Raw genomic sequence first — 10,324 nt, forward strand, 5'->3', positions numbered from 1 at the left:
CATCAATTATTGCACGATAGTATGGTTAGCAATTTAGCATTCGAGTAAGCTCAAAGTTTCAAGAAGGTAGATTAAAGTAATTATAAACAAATTTTGACGAAAAATTTAAAGAGGTACAGTCAACCCAATGGCCAACGTAATCTTTAGTTTACTTCCTCTTTTGGTTTGTGTTTTTTTTGATAAAAGATACTAAATTTGTTTAATGGGTTTATGCTTTTCACTGTTGTTACTTTATGCATCATATTTATATAGCATCTGTTTTGTTTTGTTCTGTTCATATCAAATGCCATGAGGGGTTCAGTGATGATCATTGTTGCGCTAATAACATTCTCGGTTGTGCTTTCAAAGACGACGGATACGGTGCATTGGAGCCACTCTGAGCTTGGACTCCATCAATGGGAAGGTGGCAACCATTGCCATGAAGGCAGCGGTGGATGATATCAATTCTGATCCCAACATTTTGCCGGGAAAAAGCCTGAGTCTTTCCATTCATGATGCAAACTTCAGTTTTTTCTTCAGTATTATTAATGGTAATGTTTAATCTTCAAATTTTAGAATTTTGAAATCAAAGATTTAGCATCAATGGGGATATTATTAAGCATAATAAAAACAAAATTCATGATTTTATATCAACATCGTTGTTTAACCCAACAAGAGTTTAGTTTATGTGGTAGTGTCAGGTTGTTGGGTTGAAATGTTGAATTGATAGAGTCTGAACACATAACCATTTATGAGAATCCTTTCAAGTTTGTGGCTCTAGTGAGTTCAAAAGAAGACCTCTAAAATCACATTTTTAATTATCTGGTAAATATTTGACAATTTTATGAAATGAGTTGCATTTCTATAGCCCAAAATGGACCAAAGCAAAAAAATATATTGATAAGGCAATTGGATTAAAATGATCCCACATTTTTGTAGTTATCACTTGGCCGATAATAATCTCACATGACAATATGTTTGCTACAAGTCCCACCTTTTACACTATTTTTCTCTTTAGATGAGTTTTATCTGAATTTCAAATTGATAATTTAGCGCTTTCGATTAGAAAGAAGATACAAGTCGATTATGTTAAAATTACCTCGAAACAGTGCTCCAAATGACAATCGGAAGAAAGTCGGTCGTCGTTTGGAGCACCATTTGAATGTAAGTTTTATATCAATTGACTCGCGTCCTCCATCTGAACAAAAGTCTTAAAATATCAGTTTGAAAATAGAATAAAACTTAATGACATTAATTTTTTTTTTTAACGAAGGTCCATTGAGAAAAATAGTTTATAAGATCATTCATATCCTATCATTCATTTTTTGTGAGGGAGAGTTATTATAATGTAGGGAGTGTTATGCTGTTGTGAGAAAAGGAGATAGAAAACCTGTTATTCTTCTGTATATTTGAAAAGTCGTTGTCCACCCTTATAATTTTTTAGTACGTTTTGAAAGTGGTTGTGGGTAAATGAGAGAGAAAGATACTAGTAAAGACATAAAAAAAAATATTATTTACTTGAAAATGAGAAAAAAAAAGACAACGATTTGTGTAATTTTAGGTTTGATGCGAATGCTCTAAGGTGGGACTGGTGGCATGAAAATTCGTATGTGAGATTATTATCAGCCCACAGTAAAAATATGATATTATTAAAATCCAGCTTTCCAAATAATAAGAAACAATTTACTAAAATGGCCAAGATAAAACACAAAAGGAAATGAGTGCTTGTGATGGTTCCTAATCATTGGTGAAGATAAAAGAGGAGCCATAGATGGGCTGATGGAAGGTTCCATAGATATTATCCATGGGCTGATAAACGGGCCAAGACACATTTGATCTGGTTAACAAGTCTCGGTGAAGAATTCTACGAGATTGGCCTTACAAATATATATTTTTTTGATTTTTTGTTATTCAACTTTTAAACAGGTTAACACTTTTATTTGAATAGTTATATGGATTAAACAGTTAAATAAATAATATCTATATCTACACTCCGTCTGTGTGTTTGAAAGTTTTGATCTCTCTTTCCACGTTGGCAAACTGTTTTATCATTTGTTGAGATCATTAATCGACATATATAATTATACATTTATACATATGAGATATAACAAGCTCTTTATCTAAGTTTGATAAAAAAAATTTTAGCATTGAAGTACATGGAGGATGATACTGTGGCTGTCATTGGTCCAATTAGTTCCACGATAGCTCGTGTACTCTCAAATATTGCAAACGAACTCCATGTCCCATTTCTATCATGCTTTGCGTTAGACCCCTCGCTTTCACCACTTCAATACCCCTATTTCATCCAGACAGCCCTAATGACCTTTACCAAATGGCCGCCATTGCCGAAATGGTTAGTTATTTCGGCTATCGAAAGGTAATCGCCATATATTCATATGGTGACCAGTTTAGGAACAGCATGTCCACATTAAGTGATGAACTATGGAAGAAACGGTGTAAGCTTTCTTACAAAGCACCATTGCCACCCGACCCAGTATCTCCACAAGATGTTCATGACGTGCTGGTCAATGTTCGGTCAATGGAGTCTCGTGTCATTGTTGTACATGGTTATTATAAAGCGGGTCTTTTAATTATGGAAGCTGCTAAGAAGCTTGGCATGATGAATAAAGGTTATGTCTGGATTGCATCCACCTGGTTATCAACGGTTTTGGATTCTACCGGCATCAACTCTAAAGACGCATGGTTTTCACAAGGGGTTCTCACGCTTCGGCCCCACGTATCCGATTCGGGTAAAAAACGAGAGTTTGAAAGAAGGTGGGAGAATTTGAGTAACGGGTCAATAGGGTCGAACGTGTATGGGTTATACACGTATAATACAGTTTGGATGATTGCACGCACGCTTGACAAGTTTTTTAACAATGGCGGGAGCATCTCTTTCTTAAGTGATGCACGTTTAACGGGTTCAAAGGGATCAAATGGTTTGAATCTTGGAGCACTTAGGGTTTTTGATAGTGGGAAAAAGTTGCTTTCCAGCTTACTGCAAACAAATATGAGTGGGCTAACTGGCCCGGTCAAGTTCATGACCGGTCCATGATAAACCCCTCTTTTGATATCATCAACGTGGTTGGGAACCAGGTTCGGGTTCTTGGATACTGGTCGAATCACTCTGGGCTATCGGTCCAGTTTCCAGAGTCTCTTTATGCAAATCCATCGAACCGAACGTCTTCTAATAAGCATTTAAGAAGTGTTGTATGGCCGGGGCACACAACAGAAAAGCCTCGAGGATGGGAGTTTTCAAATAATGGGAGACCATTAAGAATTGGAGTTCCGTTAAGAACAAGTTACAGAGAAATTGTTACACAAGTTAACGGATCACATGAAGATCATGGGTTTAGTATAGATGTTTTTCTTGCCGCATTAAAGTTGATTCCATATCAGGTTCCTTATGAGTTTGTCATGTTTGGGGACAGTCACAAGAACCCGAGCTACACCGAACTTGTGAATAAAGTTGCATACGACGTAAGTAAAGTATAATATGATCGATATTTGCATTTTATTTATTTATTTATTGTTAAGGGTGGCGAAACAATTCAAATGGGTTGTTTTGGGTCAATTTTGATTACTTTTAAAATTAAGATGGGTCAGAATAGATCAAAAGAATTTTGCAAGAATGTCATGATGGGTTAGGAAAATGCTAGTGACTTTTGGTTATAGGTTATAATGAGTTTGGTTATGGGTTAGAGTAGAATAAAACAAGCTTTATCCAATTTTATTTCATACAAACCCACGGAACCGAGAAATCAAAACCGAAATCATTGAAACCGAACATATACCTAAATCGACCGAAATGAAAAAAAGCAAAACCGAAGCGGAAAAAAACTGAAAAAACCGAACCTAAACCGAAACCGAGTTTTTTTTTTTTTTGTTTAATGAACGAGGAAGACGGGGGAAACATTTTGAGTTATTTTACTTTTGAGAAAATTACTGTTTGCGTCCCTGTGGTTGTAGAGCGGAGACACAATGAGTCCTCGAAAATTTTTTGAACTGGTTGAGTCCCCATGGTTTCAGAAACAAACAATTTGAGTCTCTATGGTTTCAGAAACGAACAATTTGAGTCCCTGTGGTTTCAGTAAAATGAAAGTTTTACCCTGAAAGTTAAGTAACGGCAGGGACTCAAATGGTTCATTTCTAAAACCACAGGGACTCAACCAGTTCAAAAAATTTTTCAGGGACTCATTGTGCCTCTCCCTTAAAACCACAGGGACTCAAACAATAATTTTCTCTTTACTTTTGTGTTTTTAACCTTTACTTAGTTCAAGATAGGTTAACTTTACCTATCTTTACCCATACCCATCCTAAACCGAATAAAACAAAGAAATCGAAACCGAACAAAAACCGAAGTAATTGAAACCAAATAGATACCGAAACGAAAAAAAAAAGCAAAAATGAACCGGAAAATAAAACAACACGAAACCGAGTTTTTTTATTGTTTTTTTTATGAACAAGGACGACCGGGGGGCATTTTAGTTATTTTAGTTTTTGCGTTTTTGATTTATATTTTGAGTTATTAAATTTTTTGAATATTTTTTTGAGAGTTTTGAAACCCTTTGCATCTTAACATTTACTTGGGTCAAGATGGTTAACTTTACCCATCTTGACCCATACCCATCCTAACCCTCTATAAATTCATTCTAACTCATACCCATCACCCAAATCCAACCCAACCCACTCATATTTGGACCTCTAATATATGTGTTTGATGCTGCTGTTGGATATATTACGATAACCACTAACCGTACAAAGGTCGTTGACTTTACACTACCATATCTAGATTTGGGTTTGGTTGTAGTGGTCGCCATAAAGAAAGTAGACTCAAGTGCTTGGGCTTTCTTTCGACCCTTTACTCCACTAATATGGGCCGTCACCGCGGGCTTCTTCATCATGGTCGGAGTTGTTTTGTGGATATTGGAACACAAGCGGAACGAAGAATTTGGGGGGCCACTTAAGCAGCAATTAGTCACCATCTTCTGGTCAGTAGTTTAGATCCTGATTACAAGTACCATATTAGTACAAAAGCTATGTTATTTTTCAGAAACTAAGTCTTAGTCTTGTTGATGTTTTGCAGGTTTACCTCGTCAACTTTGTTTTACTCACATAGTATGTATCAAGGGAAAATTATCAATTTTTAGTCACGTAGATTGAAATAGTCATAATTTTTAGTTTACAATTTCATAGTGATCTCAATTTTAAACTAGTTGGAACGCGTCACATCAGCCAGGTCAGCTAAGTAGGCTAAGTCATAACCGACGGTCTTTTGAATTTAAACTCATGAAAAGTAGGTCTCACCTTCTAAGCACTCAAAAAATGACAGCTGTCCACTTGTAAGCTAGTATAGCCCTAACAATCCACCTCGTTAGATCATGGTATCACGTAAATCAGTAGGCTAAATTAAACCAGATAACACAGCCGGCTTAGCCTATGCTTTTGAGAAAGCCAGGCTAATTTAAAATTTTCGTCTACACTTTCTGAAAGTGTTGGGTATATTTGAGTCTCTAGTTCTGAAAAAATCTTGTCAAACTTGACTTCTTTAGTAATTTTCTAACTTCTATTATGGTCCATTGACTTATGAATGGGTAAAACTATTTTCAGGGGAAAACACGGTGAGCACTGTTGGTCGAGTGGTTCTCTTAATTTGGATCTATGTTGTTCTAATAATAACTTCAAGTTACACCGCTAACCTTACAACCATTTTAACTATTCAAGAGCTTTCATCTTCAATCAGAGGAATCGATTCATTGATCTCGACCAATGAACGAATAGGATTTCAAGTAGGATCGTTTGCTGAGAATTATATGATTGAAGAACTCAACATACCAAAATCAAGACTTATGGCTCTCGGTTCCCCACAAGAATATGCTGAGAAGCTCAGGGCAGGAATAGTTGCGGCCATTGTTGAAGAACGACCCTATATCGATCTTTCCCTTTCACATAACTGTGGGTTTCAAGTTGTCGGTGAAGAGTTCTTCACAAGCGGTTGGGGATTTGTAAGTATCTCTATTCACATATTTTGAATTTAAAATGTAGTAAAAATGATTTTTCTTTTCCTTTACTTGAAAAAATGGCTGACCTTAAAAGTCAAGATTCTGTGTATGGGCGTTCAAGAAAACCGAAACAGAAACAACCCAATTTGAATAACTAATTCCGATTCAGATATGGAATTTTAAAAAATTAGGATTGTTCGGATTATTCGGATATCCGTATAATCCGAATAAATAAGATGTTTTTTAGTTGTATTTTCCAGTTGTGTATGATTATTTAAAGAGAAAATTACTGTTTGCGTCCCTGTGGTTTTAAGACGGAGGCACAATGAGTCCCCGAAAATTTTTTTGAACTGGTTGAGTCCCCGTGGTTTCAAAAACGAACCATTTGAATCCCTACCTTTACTTAACTTTTAGGGTAAACTTTCATTTTGTTGAAACCACGGGGACTCAAATTGTTTGTTTTTCAAACCACAGGGACTCAAATTGTTCGTTTTTGAAACCACGTTGACTCAACCAGTTCAAAAATTATTTCGGGGACTCATTGTGTCTTCGCCCTAAAATCACAAGGACGCAAACAGTAATTTTCTCTTATTTAAACTATTGTTTGAAGATTGAATTTTAATATTTTTATTCAAAAATAATTTGTATTTTCCGGTTTTGTAAGTATATTGTGATTCTAAAATAGTAAAAACATTTAGAAACCAAAAATTAGGAAAGTTTTGTTATTATGTTAATTTGGGATTATTCGATTAGTTCATATTATTCGTATTTTATCCGAATCCGATCCGAATTGAATTTGGATTGATTCAGATCGGATAGGATCGTCCCTAATTCGTATTGGATCATATCAGATTTCGGATAGGGTCCTAAAATTTTCAAATCTAAAAAATCCAAATCGAATAATCCATTATCCAATCAGATGAACACCACTAATTCTATGATTGTTCTTTTGTTAGGCGTTTCCAAGGGATTCTCCATTAGCTGTTAACGTGTCAACTTCCATATTAAGATTATCTGACAACGGTGAGCTTCAAAAGATTTACGACCACTGGCTTGCGAAAAAAACTTGCAACCAACAAAACTCAAACTCGAAACAATTCCAACTAGAAAGCTTCGGGGGACTCTTTCTAATAGTTGGAGTTGCTTGTGCTCTAGCCCTCCTCATATACTTTAGCAAGATCCTTTGCGAGTTCAGAAAACACTATTGTGACCTTCGAATTAGGTCCCACTCGTTGCGTAGGTTATCATCATTTGTTGATGAGAAAGATGAGGTATCAAAGAACAGGCTTAAAAGAAAGAGGGAGATGTCCGTATCTTAGGTCCAAAGAAGTTGACTCAGTCAAAGGCTGATAATGAAGAGTAAATTGTGAATAAGTTACCGTTATTTTGTGTAAACAAATTAGTTTACCGTTAACCTATTCTATTAATAACTATTTAAATTATCTACAAAAATAGACCATGTAGCTACAATAAAACTGAAAATTCTTGCATATGATATTCCACTATTGGCAAAACACCCCATTAGAGGGTTTAAAGGCATTTGAAATTTCATAGATAATATATGCCACACCCCGACCTAGGGCCTAGAAGTGTGACCAATAGTTAGTAGCTGTTTTGTAAATGTATCAGAGTTATGGGTTATTTTAGCGAAAGACTTAAAGGTTTAATAAAATATCATTTACATTGGAAAATTTACTTGGGATTTAAATACCCCAAGTTAGTGTTTTACAAAAGTATTGTTTTCATATTACAAGGATTATAATATTAAAAAATTGAGCCATCTTGGTCTGCGAGCTTCTAACTCTTGATGACTCTACTCCTTGCATCTATCATCAAACTTAATTACCTGCAAGTGGGATTAAAATACGTCAGCTATGTGTTGGTGAATCGTTATGACTCTAAAATCATATAAATAACAATCATAATACAGATATAGTTTTCTTGACAAGCTCAGCAGGTATATTGCTATACTCGGTATATGTAACACTGCCCTACACACACACAAGTCTCCGAGCCACGTAGCCCATTCCGGAGAAACTATATATGATCATTAGCCCGCGGCCACGTAGCCTTTGACTATTTAGGCTTAACGGTTGTGTTTGGATCCAGACACATGTGTGGTCTAAGTTGTTTTTATTCTCTATTTTGTATTACAATGTTTTAGAGATCACGAAATCTCATGCAAATATTTGACTGACTCTATAAGACAACAACCTGTCTATCTTATAAAGTATAAATATGGTTGACTGTTTGTAAAGGTTTAACATATTCACCTGTTTCGTTGGTGTGATTGATAAAAACCTTGCTTGATTGTTAATGATTGTTAACCTATAAACAAATAGGTTTGAATGATCACCTTGATGGTGTTTCTTGATTAGACTGCAGACCATAAGTCTGGTTTTAACCTTGATTAGGTTTGTGAATGTATTTTGAAGTCATGATTGTATTTGTGTGACATTTGGTATAGCATGCATTGGCCTAATAGGGTCTATCACGTTGGAAAACTTCTCCAGGTAAGTAAACGGGTCCTACGATTGATTGGGATGTGTACGAATTACTTACCTTAGGCAAGAAGAGTCTACTAATGATATGCCCCTTTCAGTTACTACATGCCCGTCAAAATATAGTTTTGTATAACATTATATTTATAAAAATAATGCTTGATTGAAATCTGTTTGTGAATGCTTTTGAAAATACTTTCAAGGTTAAAGGCCATAGCCTTGACTGAGTCTAAGCTTAATATAATAGGATTGACAATAACTTAAACCGAGATTCTACCTTAGTGAATGCTCGGGATACTTATGCTAAAGCAGAATGATTGCTTAATTGGCAAAACTTCACTCCTAACTCGCTTATCTGCTCTACAGCTCGTTATAACTTCAATACTTGCACGAACTTCAAGAAAACAGGGCCTTGGAACTATACCGAACTCGGGCACGTTTTCCAATGCTAACTATGTGAAAGTGATGGTGAATGAGGGATGAATGAGCTTCAAACCCATAGCCCCCCTTTTATAGTTGAGTTTTAGGGACCGTCGCGTAGCGCGATGCCCTTTCTCCTTAGGCCGTCGCGTAGCGCGACGCCGCATATGATGAGGTGATGCCACGTGGTTGGCCACGTGGCCCTGATTACTTAACGGGGTATCGCATAGCGTGATGCCAATCTGATTCTGGGTCGTTGTGACATTTGTCAATTTCGGGTCTTGTTTGTATTCGTTTTTGTATTTGTTTATTATGTAAACCGACCCGATTTGTAAACCGAAGCTTATGTTATAATCAAAATGATGGATTTATGTAATATTGTTTCACACTTGTTGGGTCTTGAAAACATCCTATTTTTATTTTTATTTATTTATTTATTATTTATTTATTTATTTATTTTTTTGTTGTTTTGTGTTTTTGTCTTGATCCATTTTGCATGAAAACTCTTGTGTCTCACACCCATATTTGACCACCAACATTACCCTATATATACACCACCTTTCCTCTTCATTTTCCCTTGCTACAAGTCCAAAAAAAAAAAAACTCTCTCAAACATCAAAGATTCAAGGTTATCTTCTTAAGTGTTCTTGAAGGATTTTGGTATTTCATCTTAATTAGTTTATGTAGCCTTATTAATACTTGTTTATGGTTGTGCAACATATATATAATATACACCCCTTGTTTACCTTTGGTAGTTACTTCTCCGATTCCGGTCGGTGAGGTTTCGGACCCCATAAGGCAAGGCTTCATGGAGGACTTCGTATCCTTGATATATATACATCTATATAACTTGTTCATACATATTAATCTTGCTTATTTTAGTTTGTTGGTCATGTTTACAAGTTCCATGGTTATGGGTTTTTAAGAGTCTATGCTTCGGTTTAACCGTAAATAGCTCTAAACCATAAACCGGACTTTGTTACTAGTTTTGTTTGTTTAAACATACTTAGTGTTAGATCTAAGTTTCTAAAATCATTTTTACAAATTCTATGGTTATGGGTTTGTAGAATCTTACCTCGGTCTTAACCCGAAACACGATCCGAACCGAAAACCGAACTTTTGTTTAAAGACTTTATTGTTAACTTTTGGTATTTTTTTATTTGTACATTATTATACAAGTTATTTAGTGTTTGGACATGTGGAAACCATCTATGAACTTGTTGTAAGATGGAAACCGAACCAAACCGATTCTTGCTCGCTTAAGACACACAAGTGTGTTTTTTTTAGCCATCAAGACTTGTATATTTTTTAAAAATAGTTACAAATTGATTTTTAAATATTTTCTTAAGTACTTGGAAATGTTGGATCCAACTTGATCTCATAACAAAGTTTGGACCGACAAAACCGAACACTCGCTTAACG

At 35.5% G+C, this 10,324-nt stretch overlaps 1 pseudogene; it reads left to right on the forward strand.

Moving 5' to 3' along the window:
• The first annotated feature begins 288 nt into the window (after positions 1-288).
• On the forward strand, positions 289-7,346 carry LOC143613814 (glutamate receptor 3.2-like; annotated as a pseudogene).
• The last annotated feature ends 2,978 nt before the right edge of the window (positions 7,347-10,324 follow it).

This window comes from Bidens hawaiensis, unplaced genomic scaffold, assembly GCF_021521415.1.
Source record: "Bidens hawaiensis isolate Kalapana, Puna unplaced genomic scaffold, B.hawaiensis_p1.1 tig00038205_1, whole genome shotgun sequence".
Classification (NCBI taxonomy): Eukaryota; Viridiplantae; Streptophyta; class Magnoliopsida; order Asterales; family Asteraceae; genus Bidens; species Bidens hawaiensis.